The sequence below is a fragment of the Balearica regulorum genome, chromosome 5 (assembly GCF_011004875.1).
Source record: "Balearica regulorum gibbericeps isolate bBalReg1 chromosome 5, bBalReg1.pri, whole genome shotgun sequence".
NCBI lineage: Eukaryota > Metazoa > Chordata > Aves > Gruiformes > Gruidae > Balearica > Balearica regulorum.
In genome coordinates, this window is record NC_046188.1 from 37,772,728 (window position 1) to 37,791,714 (window position 18,987).

Below are 18,987 nucleotides of genomic sequence, written 5' to 3' on the forward strand. Positions count from 1 at the left end.
CATGCAAGTCCCCCTCTTTGTCAAGTGTTGCTTAATACAACCACCGACCCAACTTGCTGAGAGCACCTCAGTCAGCGGGATAACAAACCTACAGACTGACTCGAACGGCAAAAAGTGAGCTGGAGAGAGTAAAGTACGGGCAGCTGCAGGCAACAGGAAATCCAGCACTAATAAATAAAACGTCTTATAGCCAGAAAGAGGAAATAAACAGTAGCAGCACAAACTGAGAGGACAGAAGAGACGAACACAGCATAACTGTGGCGCAGGAATCACTGCATTACAGTGAGCTTATTTTTACAGAACGTTGTCCCGGTTTGTTGTGTGTTCAGACTGCAAAAAAAAGTGGGGGAGTGGGAGGACTGCTCAAAGAGAGGGTCTCTATCAGAAGTTGTCAACAACCACTGTAATTAAGGAAGCAGCCAGAGCACACACAACCTGAGCCGCCGCCAAAGTGAAATGAAAGCATTTTCTGTTTGTAGCCATAGCCCCGAAGGATAATAAAAGATGGTTCTACCATGCCAAGTGAGGAGCTGCAGGGACACTGTTTCTAGACGGAGAATGCCCTGCTCCCGTCTTTCCAAAATTACACGCTGTGGGGAGGCATGCAAGTTACTTTTGAAGCACGTGCCTGCACACCCCGTCTGACTGCAGCAGCCACCTCAGGTGGCCAGCCACAAGGCAGGTGAGCCCCCAACCACAATGGTAACAAATGGAGGTGGCACCGCCTGAGCTCTGCCCCCCAGCCGATGGGCTGTTCTGGCACTACTTGGTCCAGATTCCCAAATCAGCAACCCTTAATTGTTCCCCCTTGCACTCGACTGTGGGAGAAGCACGGCCCCACGGCATTGCCACCACCAGTGGGAGCTGCCGCATTCAAAAGAGCTGCACCCCGCTGTGCTCCTGAGGGCGGCTGCTTTTAGGAGGCTCGCTGGTGCCTTGGCAAGAGCTTCATGAACAACATGCCAAAGCAGCACTCTTCTTGCTGCTGGTAGCATCTTTCACCTGGAATGGCTGCATGGCCCGTGCCCATGTGGCAGAGGGTGCCGGGGAGCGGTGGGTGGGCTGGCAGAGCCGAGGGGATCAGCATGGACCTTCTCAGCCATGGGACAGTATCGTGAGGCTTGCACCGGTGGCTGTAGAAACTCGTGTGCCGGGGCAGCGAAGGAAAAGCAGTCATTCACAAATTGCATGCATATTTTTGAATTCATTCACTGAGTGGCGTTTGCCTTTCATCTTCCCCCGAGCCCCGCGCGCATTGCTGGCATTCTCTCCCAATCCCATATAATAATTCCCAGGTCTCCGCAAGCCACTGCCCGCCAATGGAGCCCACGGTCACTGGATCTCCAGCCCGGTCACGTGAAAAGTTACATGCAAAGGTTTAACACTTTCTCCTGACCCCAGCTCCCGTTCCCGTGAATCCCCTGCAGTGTTTCCTAATCAGGTGCCAGGGAAGCTTTGCACCGGGCAGGGTGCTAAGAGGGTGACTATTTAGCTCCAGCCTTTCCAGAGCCTTGGAGCTCTCTCCTAAGCTGTAAATACAAGCAGCGGAGCCAGGTGAATGTCTGACAAGGCTGCCAGTTAGGTCTGAAGGAAAAAAAGAACTGCTGCCGTCCAACCAAATGTGTATTGCTGTTGCCCCACTTTCTGTAGCCCAACAGCCGTACTAATGGTTAATTGCTTGAGCAGGGTATAGAAATCACTTCTTAAAGCCTCTATACAGGGTACGCAGCTACGATCCAGCATCATTTTAACCTTTGCTGGGCATTGCCAATATACTTGTTACTAGGGAATCAAAAAGAAAATACAGTCCTTTCCATAAAGCCTTCCATTACCAAATTCTAGATGATAGTGCAGGTATTTAATACATCACACGAGCTGTGAAAGTCACAAAATACTTTCTTTCGCATCCCTCCTACCTGTGAGACATCAGAGAAAACACATGCTTTTGGAGAATCTCAAATGGAAGTGATTTTTTTATTAAATATAGATGAAAAGCAGAAGTGTTCAAAAGCTGTTTCTGATATACAGGCAGTGACAGTCATTTCCTTGCTATCGCTGTAACGTGAGGGAGCGCAGGTATCTCCTGCCGAAAGAGTTCTTGTTCCCCACCTGATGCTTCCACATAGGATTTCACGCCTGTGACAGCGTATGATTCATGAACTGCAGCTCGGCTTAGGAAAGCATGGGAACGGTGCCTGGCTGTCAGGGCCCGGTCCTCATCTGGGTTTCACGTGGCCCACAGAAAGACGTGCCAGCTGCACCTTCGAGCCAAACAGTTGGATAATCAAACTGAGCATTTGGGTTTGGTTTTGGGTCTTTTTTTTTTTGGAGGGGAGGGGGCAGGCTGGTTATGAACTCCAACCTATACATGCATTTTTGTGGGTTTAAGTGAAAAGACCATGGCAAAGTTTTAAGTTACAGTCTATTTATGTTGTTCTGTTTTAACCTCCATCATTACCAACATAACTTTCAAAAACAAACAAAAAACCCCAAATAAAATTGACGGTGTTTTTCAAATTATCTGTTTTTCTCCTGCATTCAAAGGTGTAAGCCTGTTCTGCTACTGGCTGGCTGTTTGATTGTTGCTTTATATTTTATTGCATTGTTTAATTCTTAATTATAATCCTCCAAAATAATAAAATCTGAGTTCTAGTCTCATTCTCTACGGTCAATGTAACTACTGAAAAGTGGCTCATCTAACTCTTTAGTATATATTGCGTTTAACATACTTTGCTTAAATTGGATATTTCCAATTCAGTCCAAGCAGGGGACTTGAGAAATCCTGCTTCTCCCAGATGAGAGCATATCTGAATAACGTAGGAATGACTTTTCTCACTGAAAAGCATTAACAAAATACATGCATAAATACTGGAGTCTAATCAGTTGGTGCTGCCAGTTTATTTAAAGGAAAAACTTATTTGACTCTTCAGGAAGGATTCAAACTGCCAGTGAGAATGGAGGTAGGTCTGAGCAGCCAAATGGTAACCTGTTTGTAGAAGAAGACACAAGTCGGTGATGTCTGTGCCTGCGATCTGCTGGCATTGCCCGCCCTGCCACGTGATGGCCAGGAGACCAGCGAGGAGGATTTTCCATTTCTGGAAAGTGCAGTGAGACGGGAGTGCAGTGATCACCGAATTCTCTTTCCTTCTATGAAGTATTGTCTTCAAGTTACAGCTTGACATTCATTCAGTCAAATATTTTGACAATTTGAACCATCAAGCAGAAAATGGTTTTGATTTTTGGCCCCAGTGGGCCATCTGTGAAGAAGAAGAAGTAGCGCAGCATGTGCCACGTCTCTCAAATACCCTTCCTTGCCAGACAGGTAGGTGGCATGTTCCCCAGGCTGCGGAAAGGGTTAGCGTTTCCAGTCCACCGAGTCACGCTGCTCTCGCCACACGCCCCTGCGTCAGGCTGGGGTGAAAGGAAACATCACTCTGAATTACTACCCTGCCGTTACCTGTCTGGGGGGAGAGGGTGCCTGTGCACGTAACACATTCTTTTGTGCACGGTTCTGAGAGGTATTGGCTGCCTCTTCACAGTGGCACAAAAGGGAAGCAGCAAGCCGAGGCGGCGCATAGGCAGGCACGTAGGAGCCAAACCTGCGCATCTCTCTGCCGTGCTCTGCAGAGCCGTGCCCGTTTGTGCTAGCGTGCTGCCACAGCGTACTTTCGGAGGAGCCTTGGGCCAGGGTGTCGCACGGCTTGGGGAGATGCCAGAGGAGCTTTTGTCTGCGCTTTCACTGCGGGTTTAAGAAGAGCGATTAGCATTTGGGTCAGAGCACATGGAGCAGCCCCGGCCGGGGTGGGAGAAGTCACACTGCGAGGCCACACTTGAACGTGTGTGTGCCCCGGGTACAAAGCCTACTTGTGTGGGGCACGTCCCGTCATGCGTCACGCTTTGGTTGTCAATGGCACTCATGGGTTCCTGGGGGGTGACACAATAACCTCTTTATGCTTAAGAGAATAGCAGGGGAATCGCGGGAGGCCATTGGAAACGTAGCGGCGAAGAAGTGGTTTGGCTTTTGTCTGTCCCTAAAGGTAAGGTGACTGGGCAGTCGCTGAGCTGCCTCTGACGTGCTGGGAGGAGCCCGCGCGTACAGCGGCATCGAAGGTGATGCAGGACTTTGGGGGTCTGGATGGAGAGGAGTTAGGGGCAACACCTGAGGATGACCCCATGTTACCTCTGTGGTAACGACGTGATAAACCTGCTCATGTAGGGTACCGTTTTACAGCAGCTCACTCTGAAGTCTGAGCTGCCACAGTCTTGTCGCCCCCACTGCCTTCAACACCAGCGCAGCCACTCAGGGAATCAGCTCAAAGAGCTGATCTGGCTGGAAATTAAACTGGGGGATTTTTATTTTAAAAAAAAAAAAAAAAAAAGGTTTGCTTTACAAGAATGTCTCAAAGTTTAATTCAAAGAGAACTGGACAAATAAAAATAGTAGGAATTGAAAAGCGCCAAAACAGATAGAAATTTGAAAAAATACTAATACAGACTATTTTTAAATAAAAGCTAGTTAAATCTTTCTTACTTTATCCATCACTGTCTCCTTTTCCAACCCCTCAGCTATCCACTCCACAAAGCAGTAAGCCTAAACAATTCAGATATGCTAAGCAAACCTACTCTGACTATGGCTGCTAGCCTAATGTCAGAGCCTTATCCAGTTCCCATGAAAAGCATGAGGAACGTTTCCTCCAACACTAATAGACATAAGATTGGATTGCAGAACAACCACGTAACTTTTGACCAAAAAGTGAAGTGAAGTTTTCCTAAAGCACTGATAAAAGATTCATGCAGGAGAGCGTGGAAACTCTGACTGGAGCAGTTGCATTGCTAAATACGTTTCAAGCGAGCGTAATCGGTTTTTGAAGCCACACTGGTTCTCATTAGTGATGTGTGCTCTAAGGGGAAAATACAAACCAAACGTTTTTTTAAAGGAAAAAAGCATTTATAATTTCTTTATTATGGATGTGCAAAAGCCTCCCCCTCTGCTGCTGGGAAACCAGTTCCTGCTCCGTAAGCATTAAAGCACATCCTAATTTTTAGAAAGCATTGTTAAGCAAAACATGTTAATTTTTACGATGCTTTCTTTTTTTTTCCAATTGGAGCCTTTCTGTTGATTGCCAGGCTGCTTTAGTTGTAGGTATCTTCTGGGAGTTGGTGTCTGTCAGTAAGTCCACGTGGTTGTCCCCTTGGCTATCTCTCATAGCCGCCCTTCTATAAATCACAGCATATTAAAAAAAAGGGGATAACACTGACATGTGAACTAATCCCCACATCAAAGAGAGCAACTCTCCCTCCTCTAAACACCCGCCCCCCTCTTTTGCTGGGAAAAGTCTAATGCCTAGAAGGTGATTTACACAAAACTTCATCCCAGTTGTTAGGAAACTTGCAGTGCCGCTTACTCGCCAACTGCAGAAGAAACCTGGGAATCAGGGTAACCACAAAGGCTAGCCTGCGGCTTCCAGCATTTGGCAATTCAGGAGAGAAAAAAACACAATTGGCTTCTTGCAGCAAACTTGTGTATATGTTGATTGCATGGCAGGATAGGCATGTATATAGACAGATGTAAACGTGACTAGTAACGTGGGTCTGTATGGGCACATACATATCTGCATGTGTCTACAAGTACTTGTATAGGCACAGGAGTACCTGTCCTGACACATACACAAACACACACAGATGCACACAGAAAATACCTCTCTCTCTATCTGCTAGGAGCAAAGAGGGCCAACAGGAAATATATATGAAAAACCTAAGCCCATATGGGCATACAACTGTGCATCAGGTGTCCCAGACATGGAGAGGGTGAGCTATCTGTAGCATAGGCTCTCTTAAAGCATTCATTCCTGCCATAGGCCTGGTTTTGAGCTAATGGTTCAAATGCTAGGAATATATGGATAAGGGGAATACTTCTATATAACAGAGGATTAAAACATAGACTCACTCCTGCCTTCGCCTTTGCACTAAGTACACAAGATGATACTTCCAAATAACTGAATGTCTCTGGAATGCAACTGAAGGGAGGAAAAAATACCTCTGTCTGGGTAGATAACTCTCTTTTCCAAATCAGCGCTGAATTTGTGCCTGTGCCGGGCACGCCCCTTCAGACATACCACAAAGCCTATGTAGCATGGACAAAATTATACTGGTAGTTCTGTATTTGTAATCAATAAGCAAAAATATCCCCCCTATTGTGAAATTAGCTGTATTAAAGTGCATTTCTATGAGTATATAAATCCATGTAAACTGGATACGTCCACTAGCATCACAGCTTCTGTTTGATTAATTCAGCTGGACTCGCTGCTCTCCTCTCTGTCACCCACACAGGGATGCCCTGGGGCCAGCATCCCGCCCCCCCCACCTCCAGGTCAGGGCCGTGAACACCTTGTCCACGTAAGCCAGCATCGCTGCCCAAAGAAGCACATGAGGATCACTCCCAGTGCAAGAGAGTGCACTGGACTCGGGAACAGAGCTTCCCTTTTGCAGTTGGTTGGTTGTAGTCCAGCTGCGCTCGCCGATGTACTTCGATGTGATTGCACAAGAGCTGAGGGGTGGAAGCAAGTAGCCGCGGGCAGTGAGACACCAAGGCATCTCCCTGGGGTGGCAAGTGCTGGCTTAGAGCGTTCATGAAAGTACAGCCCGGGGGGAGAGCGCCAGGCGTGCCCAGAGTCCCGCGTCTCCCACTCGGCTGACATGGAGGGCACGGCAGGCGTGGGGGAAGGCACAGACCAAAGCTTTTGTTGTTCCAGTTACTCACCCCCCCCATGTAGATACGCAGCTCTGCATGTGCCTGTGCCTGTCCCCTGCCCTGTGTCAAGTGAAGAGGATGTGAAAGAAACCCCAGCGTGGTTGCACCTTCACCTCCAGTACGTGGAAAAACAAACACAGCCATTCTCTTGTTTGTTGATTTAGTGCAGGGTGCTCCTTCCATTACAAAACCATTTCCCTGCAGGCAACAGGCTAAACCCTATTTGCTTATTATTCTGCTATAGAAAATGAGGGTTTCAGGATGGGTGCAATCTTCAAGCATCTCTTCTGTTGATAGATTGAAAGGAGAGAGCCCTCCCAGCTACCTCTCAGCAAATGTGCTGTGGCTTCTTTCTCGGAAACACTTTTCATGAAAAGTTCTTAAAAACTTTTCATGTTTCTAGCTCAGAAACACATGCCACATGTATCTCTCTTTCTCCTCTTCTTGAAATACGAATCTTTGTATGGGAGAGCTTTGTGCTTTAGAAAGTTAAGCACGTGCTTCATCACAGGTATTTATACAGAGCTGGCTTCTGACCACTGAAAGCTGCATCCAGAGCCGCAATTCACAGAACCTCCCACCCCCATATCTATAATTCTTAGAGCCAAAACCCCAGACATGAACACTTCTCATCACAGGGGAGGTTTCCTCCTGCTGCGCAGGTTGATGGCTGCCCCAGCTCTCATTTAGGACCATGTAAACACCAAACCGAGTTTTTGAACCATCCCAGTGAAGTTGGACTCTGGGCGTGAGAGACATCTTTGTTTGAAGCAAAGACACAGGAAACATATCACAAGTCTCTCCTAGCCTGTTCTTATTTATGAGGTGCACCCAGCGGCAGTTCCTGGTGCTGACTGGGACAAGTCTGGATGAAAACTGCCAAGAAGAGCAGCAAAGTTTATCTAGAGCTGGCACCGGTTTGGTACTGGCTGAATTAGCTATTTCTTACTGAGTCCAGAGCTCTTTGTGCGAACACCACCACCACCATCACCCAAAATAATCAAACTAGTCTTAACACCTTTTTTTTGCCAGTTAAAATCACCTCTCCTCCAGCTGGTCTTTTAGATGGCAGCTCTTCTGGCTGGCCTTTTAGGTGGCTGGCACTTTACCCTCCTCCCAAATCTGAACCAACTGCATTAAAAAGGAGTGAATTTACATGGGGGGGGGGGGGGGGGGGAGGGTGTGCCAGACAGTGTCAAAGGAAAAGCAGATCAAAAAGAGCTGCTAGTATTGGATACATGGGCTGTCCTTTCAGCTGCTTTGGGCAATGTCCTTTCAGCACAAGAAAAGCTTGAAAGAATTTGGTTAATCTGTTGTTAAACAGAGAGTCTGTGATGGGAGACAGGTCTGTCATCATCCGGGCAGGGAACTGAGCCTGTCTGTAATGGCTGCGAGCGCCTTCGCCCTTTCCCAGCATTTCATATCCATAGCGGCAGTGAGTTCACGGACTTGCACCTTGCTGGCCCGGTGCTGACCACCTCTCAGCGCTGTGACGCCAGGACCCCCTCCCTCTGGCTGCTCTGGGGAGAGGCAGCAGCACCAGCGCCGGCGCTGCCGTAGCGCAGCGTGCCCGAAGGCTGCCGCTGCCAGAAATCTGTCGCCGTAACTCTCCTGTGCGAGGTGCTTCAGACCAGCATGGAAGGGCCTCGCAGGGCACTGGCAGTGGCCAACCTGGTGCTGGTGCTGATTTCAAAGACTTAGGAGGTCAGCTGGAGTCCTGAAGCAAGAGCTTCAGCATCATTTCCAGTTATAAGCCTGACTATAGACCTGGAAGAGCAGCCTGACCCCCGCTAAGGTGTGGGACCCCGTGGCTTCCCACAGACATGCTTTCCACGGCCTCGCTGCTCAGCGCGACAGCACAACTCTGAATATCAAACAGAAACGGTATTCTGAGATACCACCACATCAGAAATAGCTACAGCAGGTTGAGAGGTTAACAGTAAAAATGTCAGGAATGTAGGAGTGGTTTAATTTGGCAAAATGTAGTTGCGCAAGTTTGAACAAAGCCAAAACGTAAGGAATAACGCTCGGTGTTGGGCAACCTGCAAGGTTTGTGAATTGTGAGGATCTCGGAACGGACGCAACACAACAACTCCCATCACAGGCCATTCCTCTTTTCTCTGAATCAGCTGTAGACATTAGCAGTAGCAGGGAGGGATTGTAGCCACCACAGCACCAGCTTGGGGGTGGGGTTTCTGCAATCTCCCACCTAATCTTTTTTCCTACCTTATGTTCTACTACGAACATAATGTCCTGCTTAGGATTGTGTGACACATGCTTTGATTGCAACAGCTTACTGTTTTTTCTGTAGAAGGTGTGCATGTATATATGTGTCTATATGAATGTATATATATGTGCGTATTTTTAATTTAAAAAAAAGAAAAAAACCACATCTTAACCTGATGAAAGTTTCCAATTCTGTAAATTTTTATTTCTGTGCCTTCTTCCTTTGCTGCTTTTTAGCTTAGCACACTGGCAGCGTGCTCTAAGTAACAGGTTAATTCCCCTCTCCGTGACTCATTTCTAAGATGTCCCAGGCAGGATTCAGTACGATGGTGTCAGCAGCTGCCGCAAAAGCTGTTTAAATGCCTCCACACGTACCGGGAAGCGAAGCGCTGATTCCGGGCAGCGGCGCTAGGAACATCAGGGTTTGTTTAACATTCACTGGGGATCTTCCTAAAAAGTCAATGTGCCTCCCTCCGGTTTTGTGGACTGGCTGAGCATTACTGTGCAGTTGGTTCAGCTTTTATTTTAGTGCATGAGGGGCATTGCCCTGTGAAAGGGAACCTTCTGGTTTTGGTTTAACAGCAGACTGTGTCACTGTAATTTGATTTTAAATTATCTACTGTCGAGCCTTTCACAAGTGAATCCAACACACGTGCATTTTTCTCCATAACAAATTTGACTGTCTGGAGAAACAAAGGTTGATAATTAAGCTCACAGCAGTTTATCAGGACAGGGCCTAGGCATGGCCTAAAACCTCAACAAGTTAGTGCCTTAATTTCTGGATACTTACCAAAAACAAACCTTCAACTTGGTGCAGCTTGTCTGTTCTGGATAATCTGGCTCTTTGAGTCCCTGGGCAGGCTGCTGGGCTCTACTGCGGGGAGTCGGCACCTCGGTACGCGGGGGAGGAATGCCGAACGAGCAGACACCACTCCGGGGTAACCAGCCATGCCAAGTCAGATGCATAATTCAGCAAGATTATGGTTAAATCTGCGAGACAGATATATTTCTCGCCAACCAATGCATGAGATCCCAGCACCTTTTGTACTTTGAAATACCGTTAATTACTATTTATCAGATGTAAAATTCAACACTAGCTACTTCATATAGTATGCCTTTAAGCATCTTATCTCCATTGCTTTTTTCAGCACACGCTATGGCCAGGCAGACTGAGGCAGGTAACTGCAAGTGTCACCAAGAGCAAGCACCCCTCGGCTGGAGGCCAGCCTTTCCAGCCCATCCAGGCTTTAAACTGGCCTGTCGGCAGCTCAAAATAGCTACTACTATTTTACAGAGTAGTAGCCACCTTACCCGTGGCTGCTCACACAGTCGTGTGGTTTCAGAAACAACAACAATCATGTAGTGATTTTTTTTTTCTGATGGCGTCTTTGCTCCTAACTTGCACACAAGTTTGGAAAGTGCCTGTGTTCATCTCTCTCTCCACCATGACCTGCTTTCGTGCTAGCGCTCAGCTGCCCATGAGGAGGAGTGCCCGGGCAGGCGAGCCGGGCCGGGCCTGGGGAGCATGGGTGCCTTTGCTCCTGGCTGCTGGGGTGCGCGTGGGGCACCCACACTGACCCCCAACTGCACTCACTCTGTCACCAAGAGGCAAACTGGTTTGACCCCCCACCGGAGCGCAGTGAGGGGTAAATCCAACTTGTTTGACAGTGCCAGTACTTTGAGACCACCACGGCGGGGCTTCCCAGCGGTTTGGCTCCTGAGCCCGCAGCCTCTGGATAACTTCCACCCCAAATGTATGTCACATTTCCTTCCAGCGAAAGCAAAATATTTACATTAATCCAGGGTCACCCGGCGGCCACCCCGCTATCGCAAGCTGGAAGCGGCTGCAATACCGTAAACCGAGGGGCGCAAGGGCGGAGGGGATTAGTGCGGGTCTCCAAAATAAATGATGCAGCTGGCTGGCAGCCACTGCTGGGAGCAGTGGGCATGGGGGACGTGGGTGCCAGATGGGTGCTCTCATGGCAGGACGAGGACAGGCTGGCAGCAGGGCTCAGGGACAGCAAGCCGGGGTGGCAATGTGAGTGCAGAGCCAGTGCTGGGGATGGGGGAAGGTGGATTTGCAGAGCCCAGACAGATGTATCTGGCGTCCCCACCAGCCACCCTTCCCACCAGTCCCTGCTCAGCCCCAGCACGGTCGGTACCTGAGGCTATGGCCACACCAACCTCACTTCTTTACCTGTCTTCAGGGAGCTGCTGGAAATACTCCTCCTGTTTTGCAGGAGTGTTTTGGGCACAGTTAAACCATCGTGGAAGTTCCTGAGCTAGACTTGCCCTATGAAAATGCAACTGAATTCAGCGATTTTAAACCTGTAAGCTTTGAACTACAGGACTCACAGCCCCTGTATTCCCAGACACCCAAGAGAAACGGGTGGCAGTTTCCCATTGTAGTAGCTTGCACACAAAAGGTCTTCCTGAGACAGCTGTTCCCACCTCTTCACAGCCCTGAATGTCTCCTGTACGCTGCCAAAATTTTCTTCTTTATCCCATATTGCACAGCTGGTCAGCACCCAAAACCTCTGCTGCATACTGCCAACACAACCATATGAGGTGCTGGATTAAAGTGGCTGGCAGCTCCTGGCCACCTACCCATCAGATGCCACCAACTCTCAGCTCACGCTGTCCTGCTCCCTTCCACCCATTTGCCCAAAGTGTGACCCACGGCTGGGTTTTCACATGCGACCATGGTGTACCAACACTGGAAAGGCTCCATCAGGCAGTAAAACGGTGTTTGTTTTGTATGCTTCAAACCCACTGCGGGGGCATGAGGACACTGAGCCTGCCAGCGCCTGGGCTGCTTCAGAAAGCCTTCGCACATGAACGTCAGGCGTGAGCCACAGTGGAGATTGGAGATGGTTTCATTTCCAGCCCTTCTGATCAAATGAGCCCATAAGGAGCGCAGGTGGGCTTGAATGATCCCACAAACTCTTCTGCTTTTGTTATGCTGCTACCACTCCTTCCAGCAAGGTTTGTGTGAAAGCGTGTGGAGCAACCAAAATATTAACAGGACGCTCCAGTTATTCTTGGCTGTCTAAGGGAGAGGTAACTGCACTTTTTGCATCCAATCATTTTCCACTGACAGTTCTCATAATGATTATGATGGTGTCAATATCCAAGACGTCAGTATGGGCCAAAGCTGGAGAGGATGGCATTTGGCCCACTTTCTACCACTCAGGATATATGGTTTTCCCATCTTTGCAGAGAAGTTGCTTTATGCTGATTATTAAGCTACTAGGTATGCAAGGCATATACTATAGCAAAAGGGGATTTCTGTGTGGGAGGAACAGTATGATTCAGATTGTCTCATCAGCCTTACGAAACAAAATGTCCAGTCAACAGAATATGCTTTTTGCGATGCAGCCACTCACTTCTCGCCTTTGGTTTGTACACTTAGCCATAACCCCGGTGAACCAGGACATGGGAATCAGCCTAGCAAGCTACAGTAAGATTGGTCAAGAAAATGGAAGTTTACAGAAGCACCCAGGATGACCTAATACTCTAACCACCTTTTCCTCATTTGGGAGAAGATGTCCAGAGCATGGCGAGGGAAAGGAGGGAGTGAAATCTCTCCTCGAGCACCTGATTAACCACCTCTTGTAACAGCTCCTTGAGACAGCTGGCATGGAAAGTGGTAACAGGAATACTATCCCAGCTTTGGAGACTTGCCTGCTTCACAACCAACCCAGTATCTGGAGCACAGACACATGGCTGGATATTGCTCACATAAGCACCTACTGCATTGCACTGGTTTAAAGAGGTTCATTAACACAGCTGAGGTAAGAAGCTGGCTGTTGCTGGATGATTACTTTAGAGCAGCCTTCAGGAACATACCACCCAGCATTTTCTGGGGTTGCAAAGGAGGATGGTAAGGCTAGAGGAAAAGCACTGATTTCAAGAAAAGATATTCTAAGTCAAAATAATTCTTGGAACACTGCACTTGTGCATTAAAAATAAAACTGTATCAGGACCTTTTTCCTCCCCAGAAAATTCAAATTTAAGATAAAACAAAGGAATTCCTGATCTTTAAGGTATGGAAGTTGTAGGTATCAGCCTGCCCTTTCCAATGATGCCCCTGAGAAAAATCCAAGCCATCCATAACAGACAGTTCCACCTTATCAGGTACCACAAAAAGCAGAATGCCTCAATCTCACTCACATGGGGACTGGGCCAACTCCACCCATCACTATGAGTATACAGCAATTTGGTTTTAGCACATTCCTGACAAGACAAATGGCACACAGGAGGCAAACGCTCCTCAGCCGCCTTCTTCAAGGCTGGCTCAGAAAGCCAGAAGCTTGCGCACCACTATAGTGTGGTGTGCCAGCCTCATATCTCAGTATCATTAAACACAGAAGTAGTGTGAGTCTTTGCATAATTCCTAGGCTTTACACATTCTTTTCATATGTGTTACTAACATAAAAAATACACTATTGTAGATCTAGTTTTGTGAAGCCAGCTAAAAGGCAGTGTGCCTGTGTCATATATTCAGTACTTTAGCCACCCTCAAGAAAGGAGGGGGGAAGAGGGCAGGCTGCAGCTTGCTTTCTTAATTATATGCAAAACCTGTAAAGCTCAAGTTACGGTAAGTATTTTGGCTCAAAGCTTCAGCTATGAAGCAAACAGCCCAAAGACTCTCCCTAGAACCGTACTGGCAAACTCCGATAACATCTGAAGTGCAACGATGAGGGGCATCTGTGCAAAAGAACCTGCTGGCTATAAGATACCCCAAAATAATGTTTTTTTAAATAACGAATTTTAAGATCTCCTATCTCAAAAGCAACGTCACCAGCAGGCATCACCTCACCTCCTTCTGGAAGTGCCTCAGGGCTGAGACTTACCCCATTCCCTCTGTTACAGCAGACGGGTCCTACCTGATGGCGGCTTTTGTACTGCTGTCTCACGCACCCTGGCTGTGTGTGCCAGGCTGGCTCTAGTAGGAGCTGGGACTTTGGCAAGTCTTCTGCCAATCCCTGCAGCCCAAGGGAACGCTTTAGGGAAGATCAGACCTACAAGTTCTGGCGTCTGACCCAGTATGGCATGAGAAAGCTCTTGTAATGTCTTAGCAAAGGGACTGAACTCTTGCAAAACGCCATGAAAAATGTAACTCTGAGGAAACATGAGAACATATGATATGTGATAAACCCCCAAAAAACCCCAAGTCTGAAGGTGTAAGGTTTTTTTCTACTGAGTTTCATAAGGGAGTGCAATTAGGCCTTATATAGCCTGTCCTTGGCCATGCTGCAAATGGTTTAATGGGGCAATATCCAGTAAATAGAGAAATTAAATTATGCCAGCAGGAAGGGGCCATCCTCTTCAGAGCCCCTAAGCTCTCCTCCAAATGGCAGCACTTCCTTTTTCCAGATCTATATACAACATGATGGTTCAGGGCCTTCCTAGAAATGAAAAGGCCCATTCTTCCTCACCTTCCTTTTTCAGTTAAAACATATATGATGAGAAACCACATGTACACGCACGTGGGTTGGCATCAGCCCCACTGTGGGCACAGATGGTGTGTCTGAATGAATAGACACACAGAGGTCTCTGTGTAGGCAAGAACGTTTACCACGTGCAGTGCTGGGAAGCGCATGCATGATTCCAGCTAAAACCCACAAGATTGGCTGTAAGATGTTGTAATGTAAAGATCCCTTCTCGTATGTCACCGCCTTAAAGTTCTGTGCCATTGGGATGGTGTCAGCTGGAGTTCAAAGATGAGACAACTGCAGGTAGGAAACAATTTCTAAATCAGTGGATTTCTGCAAATACGATTAAGGTACCTGCAGCAGACAAGGCCATCAGAGCTAAGTGAGTCTGTTTTCTATCTGATTTTTCTAATTAATGCCTATTTTACAGAGTAGTAGACAAATTGTCAGCTTGCCTTAGTCGGGTATAAGCCCCGTGTCCTTGTTTTGCCCAAGACAAAAATGTCTTCATTGCAATTTCAGGTAGTCAGATTCAACCCTGGAAGTATTTGGCACCTTACACCAAACTACATACTGGCCACAGGATTCAACATATTCTCTATAAAAGCAGCTTCAGCAGAGCTCTGTTGTCTCAGTGTTGTCTGTTGGGAGCACACTTGCACAAATCACACAAAGGATCGTGCGGGTCACTTCCCCATGTTGAGAAAGAAATGCAGGTTAGGTGAGCTGCAAAGGAAAGGAAACTAAGGGCATACAGGGCAAAAGGACAACAGAGTCTTAACTGACTTCACCTTTAATATTCTGCAGTTGTTTAAGGAGAAAGTCAGCAAGAGCTTTGCCACTGATATGCGTGAAACATTATTTAGAACACTTGTTTGAGAAAAAAAATGTCCTTTTGAAGACATTATCTGAGGAAATTAATTCATTTAACATCAGCAGAATTCCATAATATTTTGCTTCATGTGGGGTCCTTTCTCCTATACTGTTCCCACTCAGGGATAATGTATTTTGATGGGCAAGTAGTCATTCTTTCCACTTTTTCACTCTCTTCTGGCCTCTTTAAGCTCTTCCATTCTAGATTTGCATCAGATTACTATCATGGTAACTTCTAGCTCAAGTGAAATCACAACCTTCTCTTTCCTTTCCTTCTGGTCTTTAGGCATTCTAAAAAGCCCCAGGTGCCCCGGTGGCCAGCCCCTTGCTCTGCCTCCCAAAAGGCCTTTCTTCATTTATTTGTTGTTAGCTCTGACCAAGGATTTGTGCCCGCATGCCTCTGTGTAATACTGATAATTCTTGATTCTTCCCAATCGTTTCGTCCCTCTGCTCCTGTGATTTACAAAGTTGGAAGGCTGCAGGTGGAGATGAGATCCTCCCCAACTTTCCCTTTGGCAGGTTTTCCTGCCTTTGAGGATTGCCGCTGGTCTTTGATGTGGGATGGGTGCTCGGAGTAAGGCTGAGAGGGATGTTCTCCAAACTTGACCTGGATAGGGAAATACAGTTCCCTCAGAAAGGTTTCTTTTTTTACAAGACCATAGGCCCAGGTTTTGTGCAGGTTTCTTGCAACTGGATGGTTCATGCACACCTATAATCTGTTGGTTATATATAAAACCCTACTTTTCTTAAGCTCAGGTGACATTTACTGTTTAACTCCCCCCCCCCCCCGGTCCTTGAACTCCTTAGTGGGGAAAAAAACCCCGACCCACAAATCCATGCCAATTTCGGCACCTTTGCCCCTTATGATTGACACCTTCCCTCCACTGCTGGGTTAAGACCGCTGCAAGTGGGAATTCCTTCTTCTGAATTAATTAACTCTGTATTGTTATTGCCTTTGATCTACTGCCATAGGAACAGGAACAAGCACTGGAAAACCTCCGTTTGTGTTCATTTCTTACGCAAATAGCTCTGGACAGATATTAAAGGGATCATTAGAAGATGGTGGGCAGGAACAGTCCCCTCCCCAAAGCTGCCCTTGAGACCAACGCTCACGTGTGGAAACTGCATGGGAACGGTTACAGACCTCTAGTGGCTCTGTTTATATAGCTTCGTTCTAGCTTCCTAATTGCTCACCCGCCACAGTATTTTGGAAAGCCATATAGAGATTTCCCATAAGGATTACAACACGGTGTCATTTCATCTTCTCTGCATTTCCCATCCCCTTGTCTGTTTTATTTTCCTCACCATAACATCTGTCCCACATTGCTGAGAGATTTCACAATTGGAAACCTGCTATAAATTATGACACAGAGTTAAAGGACTTCAGTGTTTGCTCTCTGCTATTTTTTTCAAGGGACATTGGTTAGCCACCTCTTTAAAATAAGCCTTCTTTTTTTTTTTTCTATTTATATACCGATGTTTGTAAAAGCTGTGTTTAGAAACTGGAAAAAAAAAAAATTCTGTCCTTCCTGCTTGTACCTTTTTCCACTTATCGTCCATTGAATTCCTAGAGAAACACAAACTTCTGGAAGGGTTTGCAGAAAATAATCTTTAGCAAGCTCTGTCCCTACTGGCCCATGGGGACTCCAGATAAAAACAATTGCTCACATCGCTATTCCCCAGCGTCTGACGGAGACTGTGGCCGTTTTAGTGCTGCTAGTGCCAGCCTGTGTCACCAGTGCCAGGGCTGTGGGCTGAACTGGTCTCTGTTTCCCACCAAAATGGAGGCAAGCAGTCTTGAATTATATAGAGCAGAACAGCCAGCTCTGCCTGGCTCTACAGGAGGCTGCGATTAGTGTGCGATCCTAGGAATGGTCAGAGTGACAGAGTTTCAGCATAACAGACTGTATTATACTGATCAACACTTTCAAGGTTAGTGTCACGTATCATCACCACGTAAGGACCAGAGACATTTAAATGCGAGATAAACCACGCAAGACTATATTCTCATAATCCAAGGATGTCTCAGTCTTTGGTGACTTTACCTGCCACTGCAACCTTTTTCCTCCCAACCAGAAAGCAGCGCGTAGAGCTCCTGCAGACCTGCTCCTGGCTCTCACTCACAAATGAGAGCATAACAAACCAAAGACGTGGAGCACTTGCAAGTGCTCCACAACGTCATGCCTCACTTCTCCAGCAGCCAGGAGAGAATCAGAGATTTATACGGCTGGAAGGGATCTCAGAAGATCACTTAGTCCAGACTCATGTCCCAAGGCAGGATCGTTATACTTACATCACTCTTGGCAAATGCTTGTCTAACTTCTTCTTAAACACAGGATGGCGATTCCACACCCTCCTCAGATACTTCTGTGTGTCGTTATCCTTACTGCTTGTCTTCTTCTAACACTCAACCTCAGTCTCCTTTCCTGTAATTTAAGCTCATTACTTGTCTATCCATCACGGATACAATTTATTCCCATTTCTTCCCCCGCCACATTTCACATATTTGACAGTGGTAACCCTATCTCCCTCGGTATTCTCTAGACTAAAGAAAGCCTTTTTTTTTTATATTCTTCCTCCTAGCTCTGGTTTCAAGATTTCTGATTATCGCCCAGCTGTTCTTTGGACCTTGTCTTGAGCACAGCACCCATGGCTGACATCGCACTCCAACTGCCAGCCTCACAGAGAACTGAGCAGGATTATTTGTAGGGTACATGCCTATGCACACATCCTACTAGGGCATTGCCCTTTTTTTTGCATCTGCAAACTAACTCATAGTTGGATTTTGACCTGGAACATCTGTCAGATCTTTTATGCAGAGTTGTTACTTTGGCAAAAATTCACCACTCTATGTAAATAGAATTAATTATTCCTGGTGATGCCCATGTATAGAAACTGAGAACTATCCTTACTGAAATTAATCCTATTTTAAGACCATTTTGCTAAATACTTTTCAGTCGTAGCTTTCTATTTCAGTAGACCCATAGTCCCCTTCCAGCTTTGTGGTAGCCAAGAATGTGATATTCTCTATTCCACTGTCCGAGCTGTTCATAATCCCCTTAAATCAGACTGACCCAGTAGAGAGTCCCAAGCAACCCTTCTTGATCCACCTTTCCCTTTTTAAAGTATAACTAATAACTATTCTCTCTGTGCGGTTTTCCAATCGATATTGCATCACCCTAGACCAGCTCCATCTACCACAGGTTCCCTGAATTTGCTGAGGAGTGTCACATTGCACTGTGACGAAAGCCTCACCGCCGTCAAAATACAGGACTATTATTGCTTCTCCCTTATCAACAAGGTTGTTTTACTCTGTCATGAAAGGAAATTTGACCCGTTTTACACAACTTGTTTTTGGCAAACCTATGCTGGCCATTATTCATCTCTTTGTTTTGTTTTAGGTGCTTACCAAAGTTTGATTGTTTGTTCCAGTATTTTTCCGGGAATTGAAGTTAAACTGAACAATCTGTAATCCCTGGCTCCTCCTTTTTTCCCTTTTAAAGACAGGAACTACGTCTGCACTTTTCCAGCCTTCCAAGTGCGATCTCTGGGCTCTATAACATCCCAGAAGCTACGCAAGGTTACGTTTACAGCTTCTGCGGTTAAATAACCAGCTGGAGCAAATTGCCCTGGGATGAAATCCATCTGGCCTGGCTGACTTGAACACTATCTGAAGGATCTTCTGATCTAGTCTTTGTTC

General features: G+C 46.8%; 1 protein-coding gene and 2 long non-coding RNA genes across 4 annotated transcripts in view; 1 reads left to right on the forward strand and 2 right to left on the reverse strand.

Annotated features, from left to right (window-relative positions):
* Positions 1-18,987, forward strand: part of RAD51B (RAD51 paralog B) — a 469,034-nt gene that overhangs the window by 443,766 nt on the left and 6,281 nt on the right. The gene's annotated exons all lie outside the window — the stretch shown is intronic.
* LOC142602049 (uncharacterized) lies at positions 2,892-6,476 on the reverse strand. The gene is made up of 3 exons (XR_012835690.1): positions 6,387-6,476; positions 3,667-3,739; positions 2,892-2,986 (listed from the first exon to the last, which is right to left on the reverse strand). It is a non-coding gene; the product is annotated as an uncharacterized LOC142602049 (long non-coding RNA).
* Positions 8,912-11,258, reverse strand: LOC142602047 (uncharacterized). Its single transcript, XR_012835687.1, has 3 exons — positions 11,174-11,258; positions 9,767-9,966; positions 8,912-9,384 (listed from the first exon to the last, which is right to left on the reverse strand). It is a non-coding gene; the product is annotated as an uncharacterized LOC142602047 (long non-coding RNA).